This window comes from Ranitomeya variabilis, chromosome 6 (genome assembly GCF_051348905.1).
Source record: "Ranitomeya variabilis isolate aRanVar5 chromosome 6, aRanVar5.hap1, whole genome shotgun sequence".
NCBI lineage: Eukaryota > Metazoa > Chordata > Amphibia > Anura > Dendrobatidae > Ranitomeya > Ranitomeya variabilis.
Genome location: NC_135237.1, coordinates 533206164 through 533223478, shown reverse-complemented (window position 1 = coordinate 533223478; position 17315 = coordinate 533206164). Strand labels below are relative to the sequence as shown.

At 44.0% G+C, this 17315-nt stretch overlaps 1 long non-coding RNA gene across 1 annotated transcript in view; it reads right to left on the bottom strand.

Annotated features, from left to right (window-relative positions):
* LOC143782996 (uncharacterized) overlaps positions 1 to 17315 on the bottom strand; it is an 83285-nt gene that overhangs the window by 8436 nt on the left and 57534 nt on the right. The window contains exon 2 of the long non-coding RNA XR_013217075.1: positions 2486 to 2557. This is a non-coding gene — a long non-coding RNA (uncharacterized LOC143782996). The remainder of the gene's footprint in view (positions 1 to 2485; positions 2558 to 17315) is intronic.

The following is a 17315-nucleotide window of genomic DNA, read 5'->3' as shown; positions in this document are numbered from 1 at the left end:
ACTTGGTATGTCACCCAGCTTTCCACACTGAATTTCCCCTACCTCTTCTCCTTGCAACCACTTGGTATGTCACCCAGCTTTCCACACTGAATTTCCCCTACCTCTTCTCCTTGCAACCATGTGGTACGTCACCCAGCTTTCCATACTGAATTTCTCCTACCTCTTCTCCTTGCAACCACTTGGTACGTCACCCCGCTTTCCACACTCAGTTTCCCCTACCTCTTCTCCTTGCAACCACTTGGTACGTCACCCAGCTTTCCACACTGAATTTCCCCTACCTCTTCTCCTTGCAACCACGTGGTACGTCACCCAGCTTTCCACACTGAATTTCCCCTACCTCTTCTTCTTGCAACCACTTGGTACATCACCCAGCTTTCCACACTGAATTTCCCCTACCTCTTCTCCTTGCAACCACTTGGTACATCACCCAGCTTTCCACACTGAATTTCCCCTACCTCTTCTCCTTGCAACCACTTGGTACATCACCCAGCTTTCCACACTGAATTTCCCCTACCTCTTCTCCTTGCAACCACTTGGTACATCACCCAGCTTTCCACACTGAATTTCCCTTACCTCTTCTCCTTGCAACCACTTGGTACATCACCCAGCTTTCCACACTGAATTTCCCCTACCTCTTCTCCTTGCAACCACTTGGTACGTCACCCAGCTTTCTATACTGAATTTCCCCTACCTCTTCTACTTGCAACCACTTGGTGCATCACCCAGCTTTCCACACTGAATTTCTCCTACCTCTTCTACTTGCAACCACTTGGTACATCACCCAGCTTTCCACACTGAATTTCCCCTAACTCTTCTCCTTGCAACCACTTGGTACATCACCCAGCTTTCCACACTGAATTTCCCTTACCTCTTCTCCTTGCAACCACGTGGTACATCACCCAGCTTTCCACACTGAATTTCCCCTACCTCTTCTCCTTGCAACCACTTGGTACGTCACCCAGCTTTCCATACTGAATTTCTCCTACCTCTTCTCCTTGCAACCACTTGGTACGTCACCCAGCTTTCCACACTGAATTTCTCCTACCCTCTTCTCCTTGCAACCATTTGGTTCGTCACCCAGCTTTCCACACTGAATTTCCCCTACCTCTTCTCCTTGCAACCACTTGGTACATCACCCAGCTTTCCACACTGAATTTCCCCTACCTCTTCTACTTGCAACCACTTGGTACATCACCCAGCTTTCCACACTGAATTTCTCCTACCTCTTCTACTTGCAACCACTTGGTACATCACCCAGCTTTCGACACTGAATTACCCCTAACTCTTCTCCTTGCAACCACTTGGTACATCACCCAGCTTTCCACACTGAATTTCCCTTACCTCTTCTCCTTGCAACCACGTGGTACATCACCCAGCTTTCCACACTGAATTTCCCCTACCTCTTCTCCTTGCAACCACTTGGTACGTCACCCAGCTTTCCATACTGAATTTCTCCTACCTCTTCTCCTTGCAACCACTTGGTACGTCACCCAGCTTTCCACACTGAATTTCTCCTACTCTCTTCTCCTTGCAACCATTTGGTACGTCACCCAGCTTTCCACACTGAATTTCCCTTACCTCTTCTCCTTGCAACCACTTGGTACGTCACCCAGCTTTCCACACTGAATTTCCCTTACCTCTTCTCCTTGCAACTAGAGTTGAGCTAATTTGCTCAGGTTCCCTCAACAATCCCCACTCCACAAACTTGCACACCCTGGCAGAAATCTTAAACACCTTGATCCACGCTCACTTTCTGAATTCCTCCTCCCTCTTACAGATGTAAGTTCCCTACACAATGTGAACACTGCTGCTGCTTTATATAACACCATAATAGCTATAGCTCTGTAATTGTTCGCTCCTCACATACTAAAGCTTGCAAAATCAACAGACAACCCTGGCACACCAGCCTGAAGAGCTGAGGCGGGCTTCTAGGGTTGCTGAGCAGAGATTGAAAAGATCCCACTCCAATGAGCACTTCATCGCATTCAAACAGTCGCTCACTAATTTCAAGGCCACACATGAAAATGTAAATATATGTAGTACTTTATATTATGAGTGTTTTATCTCACTCCAGTGCTGGAATTTCAGCTACACTGCTCAGTATTTCTAATACACATTCATGATAGCTTTTGCTGAAAAGTTACTTAAATGCTGCATGTATGTGGGTTATATAACTGTGTTCAAACACTGATATCCCTTATAATGCCTACATGAAAATCTAAATTTATGTAGTACTTCAAATAATGAGTGTTTTATCTCACTCCTGTGCTGGAATCTCAGCTACACTGCTAAGTATTTCTCATACACATTCATTACAGCTTTTGCCGAAAAGTTACCTAAATGCTGCACGTATGTGGGTTATAAAACTGTGTTCAAGCATTGACATCCCCTTTAATATCTGCATGAAAATCTAAACAGATACAGTCTTTTATATTAGATATTTTTCATTCTTTTCAGATCTCTGGAAATATATAAAAACAAAAACCTTTTCGGTGCTTGTGAAATTGTTCTGCTGTCATCCTCTCTGCTGCTGGTGGAGTCACACAGAGTAGACTGCCTGGAGAGGAGCGAGAAGATACATGAACCAAAAGAGCCATTTTTAAAATGAAAATGTAAAAGAGCTCAGTGGCCTGCAGCAAATGGTCCATTTAATAGCCTATTGTCACACAGGAAATGGTGTGTTATAATGAATCTCACCTTTTATTGATACATCGTAGCGCCAAGGACCGGTACATCGAACACCTGTGAGCACATTATTGCTTTTTTTTTACATCTTTCGACGTATCTCACAGACTGTACAGACTGTGCCTAATGAACTCCATTTGCTACTTGTCTGTAAACTTCTCCTGCACAGTTCGTTATAACCTAAATTTATATTCGGACTTACAAAGGCAGAACCTGTACCTAATTATATTCATTATTCAACCGAGTGTACTTAAACAGTATTTATTACCAAAATCGGGCACGAGATATATTTCTTAACCGTTGCAAGCGCATTAGAGAATACCTTGGTCGGTAAATGGACTCTTTAGAAACAGAAAAACAAGTTCCTTTTAAAAACAGCGCCACTTGTGGCCTCAGGTTGAAGTTGGTATTGCAGTATCATCATATTAATTTAAAGGGTAACCGTCGTTTTATTAATTTATTATTTCATAAATCAATAATTCCCATGAAAAAAGGAAACTCTGTAATACATCTTATCAGAGAAATCTGTTTCTTTCTATTCCTGGACTTTTCATTAATTCTCAGTTTTTTATTTATGTGTTAAATCTGTCTATATCTTATCAGAGAAATCTGCTTTTCCTTCATTCTCAAAATTTTCAATTCACGTGTGAAATCTGTCTCCTGTGGCGAAAGACTTTACCATTACAGAGAAAGGAGATGACATTTGGTGCTCATAAAGAACCCGTGTGCCTCTGGCTCCTCCTCCCATCTCTATACATAGAACTTTATGAGCACCAACTGTCATCTTCTATCTCAGGAATAGGAAAATCTTCATATTTTACAGATTTTACCCATGAAGTGAGAGTGACAGATCATCCCAGGAGGAGAAAGAAACAGATTTCTCTTACAAGATACATTACAAAGTTTCTTATATTCATATGTACTACTGATCTATGAAATAACAATTAAAACAAAAGTTACTCTTTATCACCTTACCGCTACTTTTCATTTTTGCAAGTTTGGTTTTTTACTCCCTTTTTTCCAAGAGCCATCATTTTTTTTAATTTTTCTAGTGACACAGCCTTATGGCGGCTTGTTGCTTGCAAGTCAAGTTGTTGCTTTTAATTTCACCATTTGTTTTTTCTCTGTAATATATTAAAAACATATTCCAAGTGAGGTGAAATGGTAAAAAAAGCATAATTTCAACCTTTGGTTTTAATTTTACAGAGTTTATTGTCTAGTAAAAATGTCCTTTCAAGATGATTCTCCTGTTTTCACCTTCCTGACGTGGCCAAATTTTACAATTCTGACCAGTGTCATTTTGTATGGTAATAACTCTGGAACACCTCAACATATCCCAATGATTCTAGGAATGTTTTTGTGACACATTGTACTTTATGTTAGTGGTAAACGTAAGTCGATATTTTTTTGCCTTTATTTGTGAAAATATTGGCCTTTTGGAGAAAATATTGAAACTTTCACAAGTTTTAAACTTTTAATTTTTATGGCCTTAAACCGGAACATTATATCACACAAAATAGGTAATAAATAAGATTTCCCACATGTCTACTTTGCATCAGCACAATTTTTGAAACATAATTATTTTTGGTAGGAAGTTAGAAAGGTTAAAAGTTGACCAGTGATTTCTCAATTTTCCAACAAAATTTACAAAACCATTTTTTATAGGAAGCACATCACATCTGAGGTGACTTTGAGGGACCTATGTGATAGAAAATACCCAAAAGTGACAGTCAAGAAGTTTATTAACCTTTCAGGTGCTTCACAGGAATTAAAGCACAAAAACGTTAATTTAGCCCCAAATTTTGGATTTTTACCAGGGTAATAGGAGAAAATGGACCATAGAAATTTGTTGTACAATTTCTCCTGAGTATGCCGATACCCCAAATGTGGGGACAAACTACTGTTTTGGCACATGGCAGGGTTCAGACGGAGCACTGTTTGACTTTTGGAGCGCAAGATTGGTTGGAAAAGCTAGTGGACACCATGTCGCGTTTGCAGAGCCGTCGATGTGTCTAAATAGTGGAAATTCCCAACAAGTGATCCCATTTTGGAAACTACAGCCCTCAAGAAATTTTATAACGTTGAATCAGGAGAATAAAAAAATACATTTTTCCCACAAAAATTTTATGCCCAATGTTTTCATTTTCACAAGGGTAACAGGAGAAAATGGACTATACAGTTGTTATACAATTTCACTTGAGTACGCCGATACCCTATATGTGAGGGAAAACTACTGTTTGGGCGAATAGCAGGGCTTGGACGGGAAGGAGCACCAATTGAATTCTTGGTCTCAATTTTGGCTGGAATAAATAGCAGATGCCATGTCACATTTGAAAAGCTTCTATCATGCCAAAATGGCAGATACCCCCACAAGTGACACCGTTTTGGAAACTACATCTCTCAAGGAATTCATTTAGGGGTGTAGTGAGCATTTTTATCCTTCAGATAAATCCCAGAATTGTATGATATTGAGCTGAGTAAACAGATAATTACCATTTTGCCACTAAAATGTTTTCTTTAGCCCCGAGTTTTCAATTTTCAAAAGGCATAATAGGAGGAAATTAACCATAAAATTTGTTATGCAATTTCTCCTGAGAACATCGGTACCCAATATGTGATCAATAACCACTTTTGAGGCACAGTGGAAAGATAAGAAGAGAAGGCCATATTGGAGTTCAGATTTTGCTGGAATGGCTTGAAAGTGCAATGTCACATTGGCAGAGCCCCTGAGGTGCCAGAACAGTGAAACCGCCCATAAGATCATAAGACAGACGGTGTCCATGGTGTCTCTATCTGCTTCATTATAATGAATCTTCTGGCTGGGGTTCTGTCTGAATCACGTATTTCAGAGATTTACACACAAACCCCATATAGGGCAGGATAAATGTGAGTCAAGCCTTACTGTGATCTTTGGGAGGCAGATTGAATAAATGAACAGCAGGTGAAGAATTGGTTTTATTTTGCTTTTACGCTGTTCCTAGTGCAGTAAGTGATTAGACTACTTCATTCTTCTGATTGGTGCGATTCCAACTATACCAGATTTATATTGGTTTTTTTTTGTTTGGCTGCTGTCACACATTAAAAGACGCTTTTTATTGCAAAATAAAAGTTTTTGCATCCCCATATTTGAGAGCTATAATTTTTCTATATTTCATAGCATCCTATAATGGCTTGTTTTTTACAGGACGAGTTGACGCTTTTATTGGTACCATTTTTGAACACATAACATTTTTTTATCACTTTCTATTCAGATTTTTGGGAGGCAGGATGAACAAAAACCAGCAATTCAGGAATTGTTTTTTTTAATGTCGTTTACCATGTGGTAAAAGTGATAAGACGGCTTTATTCTTTGGGTCAGTACAATTTTCGCAATGCCTCACCTCACCTCACAGCCCCCATAGAATGTAATGCAGCACAGCCCCCATAGAATGTAATGCAGCCAGCCCCCATAGAATGTAATGCAGCCAGCCCCCATAAAATGTAATGCAGCCAGCCCCCATAAAATGTAATGCAGCCAGCCCTCATAAAATGTAATGCAGCCAGCCCCCATAGAATGTAATGCAGCCAGCCCTCATAAAATGTAATGCAGCCAGCCCCCATAGAATGTAATGCAGCCAGCCCCCCATAGAATGTAATGCAGCACAGCCCCCCATAGAATGTAATGCAGCACAGCCCCCCATAGAATGTAATGCAGCACAGCCCCCCATAGAATGTAATGCAGCCAGCCCCCTATAGAATGTAATGCAGCACAGCCCCCCCATAGAATGCAATGCAGCACAGCCCCATAGAATGTAATGCAGCACAGCCCCCATAGAATGTAATACAGCACAGACCCCATAGAATGTAATACAGCACAGCCCCCATAGAATGTAATGCAGCACAGCCCCCATAGAATGTAATGCAGCACAGCCCCCATAGAATGTAATGCAGCACAGCCCCTATAGAATGTAATGCAGCACAGCCCCCATAGAATGTAATGCAGCACAGCCCCTATAGAATGTAATGCAGCACAGCCCCCCATAGAATGCAATGCAGCACAGCCCCCATAGAATGTAATGCAGCACAGCCCCCTATAGAATGTAATGCAGCACAGCCCCATAGAATGTAATACAGTACAGCCCCCATAGAATTTAATGCAGCACAGCCCCCATAGAATGTAATACAGCACAGCCCCCATAGAATGTAATACAGCACAGCCCCCATAGAATGTAATGCAGCACAGCCCCCATAGAACGTAATACAGCACAGCCCCCATAGAATGTAATGCAGCACAGCCCCCATATAATGTAATGCAGCACAGCCCCCATAGAATGTAATGCAGCCCAGCCCCCATATAATGTAATAAATCCCCCCCCATAGAATGTAATACAGCCCCCCCTCAATAGCCCCACAATCCAGTTATCGCTCATTGATATATTTTAAAAAAAACCCACTCTCCTCACCTCTCCTCGTGCCTGTGCTGTTCCCGGCTCCAGTCTCAGCAGCTGCAGTCTGCCCGCCCGACACACAGCAGGTGCGCGATGATATGACGTCATCGCGCACCCGCAGTGTCAGAGGCAGAGCGAGGAATGATGGGAGAGGGAGCGACAGCAGACGCTCTCTCCTCCATCATTGCATTCAACTGTACCGGAGTCATAGACGCCGGTATAGTTGAATGCTGCGGCGCTGGCAGGGGGGTGAGTTGGCGGCGGGGGGGAGTCGGCGCTGGCCAGCGGCCCACTGTCCAGAAATACAAACTCCTTTACTTTAATTTCAGCCAGGTAAATTTCTGCTGGTTTAAAAAATTGTGTCCTACACATGGAGGTGATGAGTACCCCCAGGTTGCTAACCTCACCGCAACCTGGGCTTCTTAGTTTACCTGAAGGCTGTTTACTGCGAGATAAGGAAGGGCATATGTGTTAGAATCTGTTTTGTTTTTTGACCATCCGCCATATTGTTGTGGTTTTTTTTGCTGCTGGTCCTTTTCCCCCTGGTGCTGGGTTGTCTTAGGTCAGGTGACTGTATCACCCTTTATTACCCAGCACCTGCCTCCCAGTCCTTGCTGGACAACAGTGTTAATCCGCTTGAGTTCTGGCTAGGTGCTTTGATAGCTTTCTGTGTTTGATATTGTGCAGTTCTGGGATCTCTGGTTCTGCTATCTTTTGTTTCTGTTTTCAGTTGGTTTCTGCAGCCTTCTCTGTGTTTTCTATTGGAAGGTGACCTGTTTTTATACCCAGTCCTTAGATCTTTTAGGGTCCCCCTTCCCCCTATCTATAGGTCTTCGCTGAGATTAACCTAGGATCGTCGGTGGGTCTTTTCGCAAGGAATGGGTCGCCCACTCCATCATAGGGTATCAGCCTAGTCTCAGAGCAGGGTCCGTTTTCCCCCTTCTATCCTAGTTCTGTGTTGCAGTTCCGTAACAGTTTGTCCAGCCACCCATAAAAAAAAAAAAAAATTATCTCCCGGATTCCTTTAATATGTGCAGCATCGAGGAACTTGCTCAACGCTTATAAGGGTTAACTTTGGAAGTAGCCGACCTGCAACAGCATGTGAGTAATTAGTCTGGAGCACACTCTGAAGAACATAAGGTAGGATTACCTGAGTTTTTTTCTGGTAAACGGCAGGAATTTTTTACATGTAAAAATGCATGTTTACTATATTTTCGGCTTAGACCCAGATCCTCTGGGAGTGAATTACAGCGTGTGGGGATTATTATGTCTTTATTGCAAAGTGAACCCCAAATCTAGGCATTTTCATTACATCCTTGTTTGACATCAGTAGAAGCATTTTTTTTCTGCTCTGGGGTTGTTATATGATGATCCTGATCGGGTCACATCAGCTGAGGCAGAGCTCAGACAGCTTAAACAGGGTTCTCTTGATGCTGAAAGAAGGTATTACACCCTGTTTAGACGATGGTCTGCAGAGGTCAGGTGGAATGACCCAGCGCTCAAGAGTCAATTTTTGGCAGGTTTGAGTGAAGAAGTTAAAGATTTGCTCATTGCATATCCTGCACCTGATACTTTGGAAACTGCTATGCATTTAGCTATCCGTGTGGATAGAAGAAGATAGACAGAATGAAGGGAAGGCTCTTATAATGCTTAACCCCGTCTCTCAGGATAGTCCCGTCGACTGCGGGAACCGATGCAACTTGGGGCGATGTCCTCTCATTCCCAGGAGAGGGAGAAAAGGTTTCAACAATTCCTAGACAAATATAAGTTTGATTCTGAACCACTGTCATCTCCTATTTCTGTTGTGGCTATTGACAACACTCCTCTGGAACATGAGTGTATTTCTTGAAAGGTTACCGGGTTCCCACTTACTGTGAATATGGAACATCAGGAGTGTATAGACTTGTTTGTCCTTGCTACATTACCTTGCCCAGTCGTCCTGGGTTTACCCTGGTTAAAAATGCACAATCCTTTTCTGGGCTGGTCGTCTAGTACTATAAGGTCCTGGGGTCAGGGGTGTTATGGTAATTGTTGTGAAGAAGGAGCTACCTGAAGCCATTCAGGATTTCTGGAGGGTATTTTCAGAGGTTGAGTCGCAAGCTCTACCACCCCATAGAGATTACGACTGCGCTATTGAGTTCGTCCCAGGTGCCACACTTCCTAAGAGTCATTTATTTAATCTGACGATTCCCGAGAGGGAGGCCATAAAGGAATACCTACAGACTAGTTTAGCTGCAGGTCATATAAGACCCTCTAAGTTCCCTGTGGCTGTAGGATTCTTTTTTGTCAAAAAGAAGGATGGGGCCTTAGGCCGTGTCTGGATTTTGGGGAGATTAATAAGATCACTGTGTGCAATCCTTACCCGTAGCCCTGATTCTGGATTTGTTTAACCAACTAACCGGAGCAAAGTGGTTCTCTAAGATTGACCTTCATGGGGCATATAATTTGCTGTGGGTGAATGAGGGCGATGAATGGAAGACAACCTTTAATACCCCTGAAGGTCATTTTGAGTGTCTGGTGATGCCTTTTGGCCTTACTAATGCGCCTACGTTTTTTCAAAATTTCATTAATGACATTCTGAGGTCGTTGATTGGCAGGAGTGTTATTTGTTTATTTGGATGATATTTTGATCTACTCGTCCAATCTGGAGTCGCATTGGCAGAGAGTCCGCGAAGTTCTACAGATTTTGAGCGAAGACTCACTCTTTGCTAAATTCGAGAAGTGTGAGTTTGTGGAACAGAAAATGAGTTTTTTGGGGCACCTTGTCTCCAGTGATGGGTTTGAGATGGACCCGGTGAAGGTTCAGGCGGTATTGGAGTGGCGTAGGACTGAGTGTTTGAAGTCGGTTCAGAGATTTTTAGGGTTTGCTAATTATTACAGAAAATTCACAAATAATTTTTCTGTAATCGCTAAAGCTATAACTGATCTCACCAAGAAGGGTTCTAATACTGTTAAAGGGAACCTATCACCCCGTTTTTTAAAGATTAGATAAAAATAGTGTGAAATAGGGGCAGAGCTGGGCTTTACATTACTGCCTTTTTGGTGCCTTTACACCCCCGTTAGGCTGCCGAAATACCTTTGTGAAGTGTCCGTTTTCTGCTGTCACTCAAGTTGGTCAGGTCGGATGGGCGTGGTCACAGCGCTGTTTCTCCCCCAGATCAGGCTCATCATTACGTTGGTGGCGTAGTGGTGTGCGCATGTCCAAAGAGAAGATCCACTGCCCAGGAGATTCAAAACAGCGCGGTCTTCGCTATTCGCCGTTTACCGGTGGGCGCGGCCATCTTTCCTGTGGCCGCGCGTGCGCAGATGGAGCGCTCTGCTGCCCGGGGCTTCAGGAAAATGGCCACGGGATTCCGCGCGTGCGCAGATGGAGATCGCGGCGGCCATTTTCCTGAAGCCCCGGGCAGCAGAGCGCTCCATCTGCGCACGCGCGGCCACAGGAAAGATGGCCGCGCCCACCGGTAAACGGCGAATAGCGAAGACCGCGCTGTTTTGAATCTCCTGGGCAGTGGATCTTCTCTTTGGACATGCGCACACCACTACGCCACCAACGTAATGATGAGCCTGATCTGGGGGAGAAACAGCGCTGTGACCACGCCCATCCGACCTGACCAACTTGAGTGACAGGACAAAACGGCCACTTCACAAAGGTATTTCGGCAGCCTAACGGGGGTGTAAAGGCACCAAAAAGGCAGAAATGTAAAGCCCAGCTCTGCCCCTATTTCACACTATTTTTATCTAATTTTTAAAAAACGGGGTGATAGGTTCCCTTTAAATGGTCCTCTGAGGCGGTTAAGGCTTTTGAGCATCTCAAGGAGAGGTTTAGCTCTGCTCCTGTTTTGATCCAGACAGATGAGACCAAGCCATTTCTGGTAGAAGTTGATGCCTCTTCAGTAGGGGTGGGGGCAGTTCTGTCCCAGGAGGGAGAGGATGGGGTGCATCCCTGTGCTTTCTTTTCTAAAAAATTTTCAGAGACTGAGCTCAACTATGATGTTGGGAACAGAGAGTTGCTGACCATTAAACTCACATTTGAGCATTGGCGACATTTTTTGGATGGGGCTAGACATCCGATACAGGTTTTTACTAATCATATGTTAGGATTGGCGGAACGCACCAAATAATAATAGGAGATAATATAAGGTGCGTTCGCAGTCCGGGGTCCACCGTGCAGCTAAGACACCTGCTGCTTGGTAATAACGGACGATATGGCGGTATAATGTGAGTACAAACACGGGTTAGCTTCACCCGGTATGAAGGAAGCGAACCCTGTTGCGTCACAGGGCCGTGATACCGCACAGAGAGTGCTAGCAAGGCGACACAGAACTCTGCCCCAAGACTCAGGGTAAGAGTCCCTCTAGATCTCTTGCGCTCGACACCGCTACTGCGGTGCCAGGGAAACTAAAGTAAATATTTACCGCACAGGAGTGCGTGCTGCGTCGCTCTGGCGGACACCACTAACCACCCTAATTAGGGACAGGAAAGCACACTATCTGCGCACGGCGCCGCTCTGGTGGTCGCTGCTAACTGAATTCAGCAACTTGTGCAATTGTGCAGGATAGCCCTGTCGGGTGCTAAGTAGCTTTATCATTCACGAGCAGGCAACAACACTAGGGATGGGAATGATTAGGAGCTTTCATCCATCGACAGACCTTCATCCATACACACAAGTTAATAAGTTTACACTAGCGCATGGCCGAGCTGCCATGCAAACCTTTTATAGCAGTAGCGCTCCAGGACCTTCCCGATGGACCAATAGGAGCCGCAACAGGACCTGAGCATGTGACCCCCGACCCTCCAATGGGCATGCTCAGTGTGGGAAAAGCAGGACTTAGTCCCTGAAATGCCTGCTCACTGCTGAACAGTGCTGGCTACAAAGGCAGAGCCTGGAAGGACAGCAGTACCCAAGTGCACTGTATCAGCTTGAGCCAGACGCTGGGATCGACGTCTCTGCTGAGCAGGTTCCACTGCGGCTAGAGGAGAATGGGAGACCGCAGTGGACATGGTTCAAGGTTCCCCCTGTGCAGTGGCAGGAACTTGACACCTAACATCATAAGAATCTGATATATCTGGATGCTGCTAAACGTTTGAATGCCCGTCAAGCTAGGTGGGCACTGTTTTTTGCCTGGTTTCATTTCTCCGTAACATACTGTATATCCCTGGGACAAAGAATGTTAAAGCGGATGCTTTGCCTTGTAGTTTCTCTCCAGCAGTTAATACTGAGAAGGAGGTATGTATTTTGCTGAGAGGGGTGGTGTTGGCAGCATTGGATTCTGAGTTGGAGAGTAGCATCCTAGAGGCCCAGAATGCTGCACCAACTAACACTCCATATGGTAAATTATTTGTGCCTAGAGCCTTGCGGAGAGCTTTGTTTGCTGAATGTCATGAGTCTCGGTTGGCGGGTCATCCAGGGATTTCGGAAACTAGAAAGTCGATCGGTCGAAGTTTCTGGTGGCCAGGGTGGCAAAGAGAAATCATCAAGTGGGTGCATCAGTGTACTGTGTGCGCTAGGTCGAAGGCCTCACATGGTCTGGCTGCAGGGTTGCTGTGCCCTTTAGAGGTTCCTAGTTCTCCATGGTCACAACTTGCTATGGATTTTATCACCGATCTGCCGGAGGGCTTTTCTGTCATCTGGGTTGTTGTGGACCGGTTTAGTAAGATGTGTCATCTTGTCCCGTTCAATAAATTACCCTGCGCCAAGACTCTAGCTAAAGCATTTGTGAAAGAGATTGTCAGGCTCCATGGGGTTCCCACGGACATTGTTTCCGATAGAGGACCATAGTTTGTGGATCGCTTTTGGCGTGCTTTTGTGACAGATTAAAGGTTTATTTGTCATTTTCGTCAGGTTATCATCCGGAGTCCAATGGACAGACCGAGAGAAACAACCAGGATGTTGAGCAGTTTTTGAGATGTTTTGTAGCAGACAATCAGGAGATGTGGTCGGAATATCTACCACTAGCTGAGTTTGCTCTTAATAATCATACATCTTCCTCGGCTGGGTGTTCTCCTTTTTTTTGCTGTACAGGGAGGCATCCACCTTTCGGTCCATTTTCTAAGATTGGGGCAGCGGTGCCTGAAGAGGAGAGTTTTTCTGGAAATTTGGACAGGGTTTGGACCAATGTACACCATAATCTGAAGGAGGCAAATAGGAGGTCAAAGAAATATTTTGACAAGAAAAGAAGGGAGGCGTTGCTTGCAGTTGGGGACATGGTCTGGTTGTCCTCTAGGAATCTGCGTTTGAAGATCCCTTCTAAAAAACTGGGGCCTAAGTTTGTAGGACCCTTCAAAGTGGTTCAGGTTGTCAACTCGGCAGCGGTGAGATTAGACATCCCCTCGTCCTGGAGAATTAATTCAGTTTTTCAGGTATCTTTACTGAAGAAAGTTGACACATCAGATAAGGAGGTGATGCCGACTGTTCCCCCAGTTGACGAGGACGGCAAGTTTGAGATTTCACGCATTTTATATTCCAGGTGGCACAGAGGAAGGTTGCTGTATCTCCTGGAAGGGTTTCGGTCCCGAGGATAATTCCTGGGTGAAAGCTGAGGACGTCTTGTCCTCAAGGCTGATTAGGGCTTTTCACAGGAGATTTCCAAATAAGGCTCGGCCAAGAGGATCCTGAGGATCCTCGTAAAAGGGAAAGGTACTGTTAGAATCTGTTTTGTTTTTTGACCATCCGCCATATTGTTGTGGTTTTCTGGCTGCTGGTCTTTTTTCCCTGGTGCTGGGTTGCCTTAGGTCAGGTGATTGTATCACCCTTTATTACCCAGCACCTGCCTCCCATTCCTTGCTGGACAACACTGTTAATCCGCTAGAGTTCTGGCTAGGTGCTTTGATAGTTTTCTGTGTTTGATATTGTGCAGTTCTGGGATCTATGGTTCTGCTATCTTTAGTTTCTGTTTTCAGTTGGTTTCTGCAACCATCTCTGTGTTTTCTATTAGGAGGTGACCTGTTTTTATACCCAGTCCTTTAGATCTTTCAGGGACCTCCTTCCCCCATCTATAGGTCTTCGCTGAGAATAAAGGGAACCGTCACCCCCAAAATGGAAGTTGAGCTAAGCCCACCGGCATCAGGGGCTTATCTACAGCATTCTGGAATGCTGTAGATAAGCCCCCGATGTATCCTGAAAGATGAGAAAAAGAGGTTATATTATACTCACCAGGGCGGGCGGTCCGATCCGATGGTTGTCGCGGTCCGGTCCTGGGCCTCCCATCTTCTTACGATGACATCCTCTTCTTGTCTTTACGCTGCGACTCCAGCGCAGGTGCACTTTGTCTGCCCTGTTGAGGGCAGAGCAAAGTACTGCAGTGCACAGGCGCTGGGCAAGGTCAGAGAGTCCCGGCGCCTGCGCACTGCAGTACTTTGCCCTGCCCTCAACAGGGCAGACAAAGTACGCCGGAGCCGGAGCATGGAGACAAGAAGAGGGCGTCATCTTATGAAGATGGGAGGACTGGACGCCCATCAGACTGGACCACAGCCGGACCGCCCCTGGGTGAATCTAACCTCTTTTCCTTATCTTTCAGGATACATCGGGGGCTTATCTACAGCATTCCAGAATGCTGTAGATAAGCCACTGATGCTGGTGGGCTTAGCTCAACTTCCATTTTGGGGGTGACAGGTTCCCTTTAACCTAGGATCGTCGGTGGGTCTATTCGCAAGGAATTAGTCACCCACTACATCGTAGGGTATCAGCCTAGTCTCAGTGCAGGGTCAGTTTTCCCCCTTCTATCCTAGTTCGGTGTTGCAGTTCCATAACAATATGCCCATGAAATGGGACATTTCACCACAGTAAAAACACACTCCCCCTTTTTGCCGATCAACAGAGATTTTTCCAGAATGAGTTGCTGCGCCCACCTGAATGGGTTCCTCTGATGACTCAGTCCCAATCTCCATTGGCCTCAGACCTCCAGTACCTTGGGGTGTCTCTCTATGTCTCTGGCGAAGATGGCGATCAACCCAGATCTCCAGAAACATGGCCACCTCAAGGGAGACAGGAGTCTCATACAGGGCTAAAATATCCTTCGCTAGTGGTTTCTAGAAATAAAAAAAACAAACCCTTATTTCTAATCACAGACGGACCCTTTTTTCAACAATATTATTTCCTTATTTTTGGGAACTAACATTGCTGTCGGACGGCTGTAATACAAAGACTCCAGACTTATAGAAGGGTAACAATTCCTATTATGCATGAATGAACAATCCCAGACTATGAATGAGCATGCTTCATAAATGTAATGAATTCATATATTAGTTATTATTGAAAAGCACTTAGATCTCTGATATATGGAGCAAAGCACTTTAGACTTTTTTGCTAAATGCGTCTAACTCCTGTAATTAAGAATTATTGAGTGGCGCGGTACTTTTTGTACAGATTCCACCACTTTATTATACCGTTCACCTTATCATGCACTTTGCAATAACGGCCGACTTTCTCCCCTTTTTAATCAATGCGTCCAACATTAGATCAATAGGGTCATCACCGCTGACTAATCAAGAGTCTACTTTACATTTATGCAGCTAATTCACGAGTGCTCAAAAGGACGGATATATTTTGTGGCTCTGACTTCTGAAAACTGTAAAGTCTGAGATCTACCCAGCTACTTAAGGCGAACCGATCACGTTGTACATGAAGTCCGATCTTGGACAACAAGGAGATGTTGAGCAGAATGATATTTGTTGGAAAAGATTCAGTAAAACTTGTATTAATTGAAATCCCTGCTGTTTGGATGAAGATGAGGAGAGATGAGCAGATCTGACAAGATTCGAATTGGCCAATTTTCAATTTGCATTTTTATTCTCTGCAAATTAAATGTCTCTTCTTATTGTCTGGGGTCTGGAGAGATCCTAAGATATAATTGTTGCATAGTTTGGTTGCAGAGGAAACTTATGAGAGTAGATTATATGGGGTAATTCAACTTTTATCTTCACAGAACATGAGGTACATGCATCAGCTTCTTAATACAGCATAACAAGAAGTCTGAATTACCTTTTACCAGAGAGAATGTGAAACCAAAGTATAACAAGTATATGCATTACATTCAACTAATAATATAACAGTAACAACATCACCATCTACTGTCAGAAAAGTATAAACTCCTCCTGCACTCAAATAAGTCTGTATCTGTTGCATATCTGCCAACACCCTTTCTCAACAGTAAGGACTTATTCAGTTAAGCCTAATTTCTTCATCAGTCACTGATGCCTTTCAGCATTCAATGCTTTTGTGAAAATATCTGCTCTCATATCTTCAGTTGGGCAGTACTCTAAATTTTTGGATTCCTTGTTCCTGGTGATTTCTCAAGAAGTGAAACTTCACATCAATGTCTTTAGTTCTTGGATTAATCATTTCTGTCTGAGCAAGAACTAGACACCCTTGACTGTCCTCATACATCTTTATTGGTTCCAACTGTTGTTGTCCTAAGTCTGTTAGCAGTTGTCTTAACCATAGAACTTCTTGACTGGCATGTGCTATGGTGACATATTTTGCTTCTGTCGACGACAGTGTTACTTTAGATAGTTTCTTGCTAGTCCAACTAATTGGTCCACCTGAGAGCAAGAAAAGATAGCCACTGGTAGATTTCCTGTCAATTGGATCTCCACCCCAGTCTGCATCAACGTATCCGGATAAAATTCATTTCTCGCTCGCAGGTAGTTTCAGTTTAACACTGCTATTCCCTTTCAAATAACAGATTACTCTCTTCACGGCATTCCAATCCATTTTGTTTGGCTTTGACACCTTCCTGCTCAAAATTCCCACTGCTGCTGCAATGTCTGGCCTTGTAACAGTCGCAAGATATAATGTATATACTCGAATATAAGCTGACCCGAGTATAAGCCGAGACCCCCTAATTTTACCACAAAAAAATTGGAAAACTTATTGACTCGAGTATAAGCCTAGGGAAATGCAGCAGCTACTGGTAAATTTAAAAAATAAAAATAGATACCAATAAAAGTAAAATTAATTGAGACATCAATAGGCTAAGTGTTTTTGAATATCCATATTGAATCTGGAGCCCCATATAATGCTCCATAAAGTTCATGATGGGCCCCATAAGATGATCCATATCAAAATATGCCCCATATAATGCTGCATAAAAGGTTAATGATGGTCCCATAAGATGTTCCATAGAATATTATGCCCCATATAATGCTGCACAAAGGTTGATGGCCCCATAAGATGCCCCATAGAATATTATGCCCCTGATAATG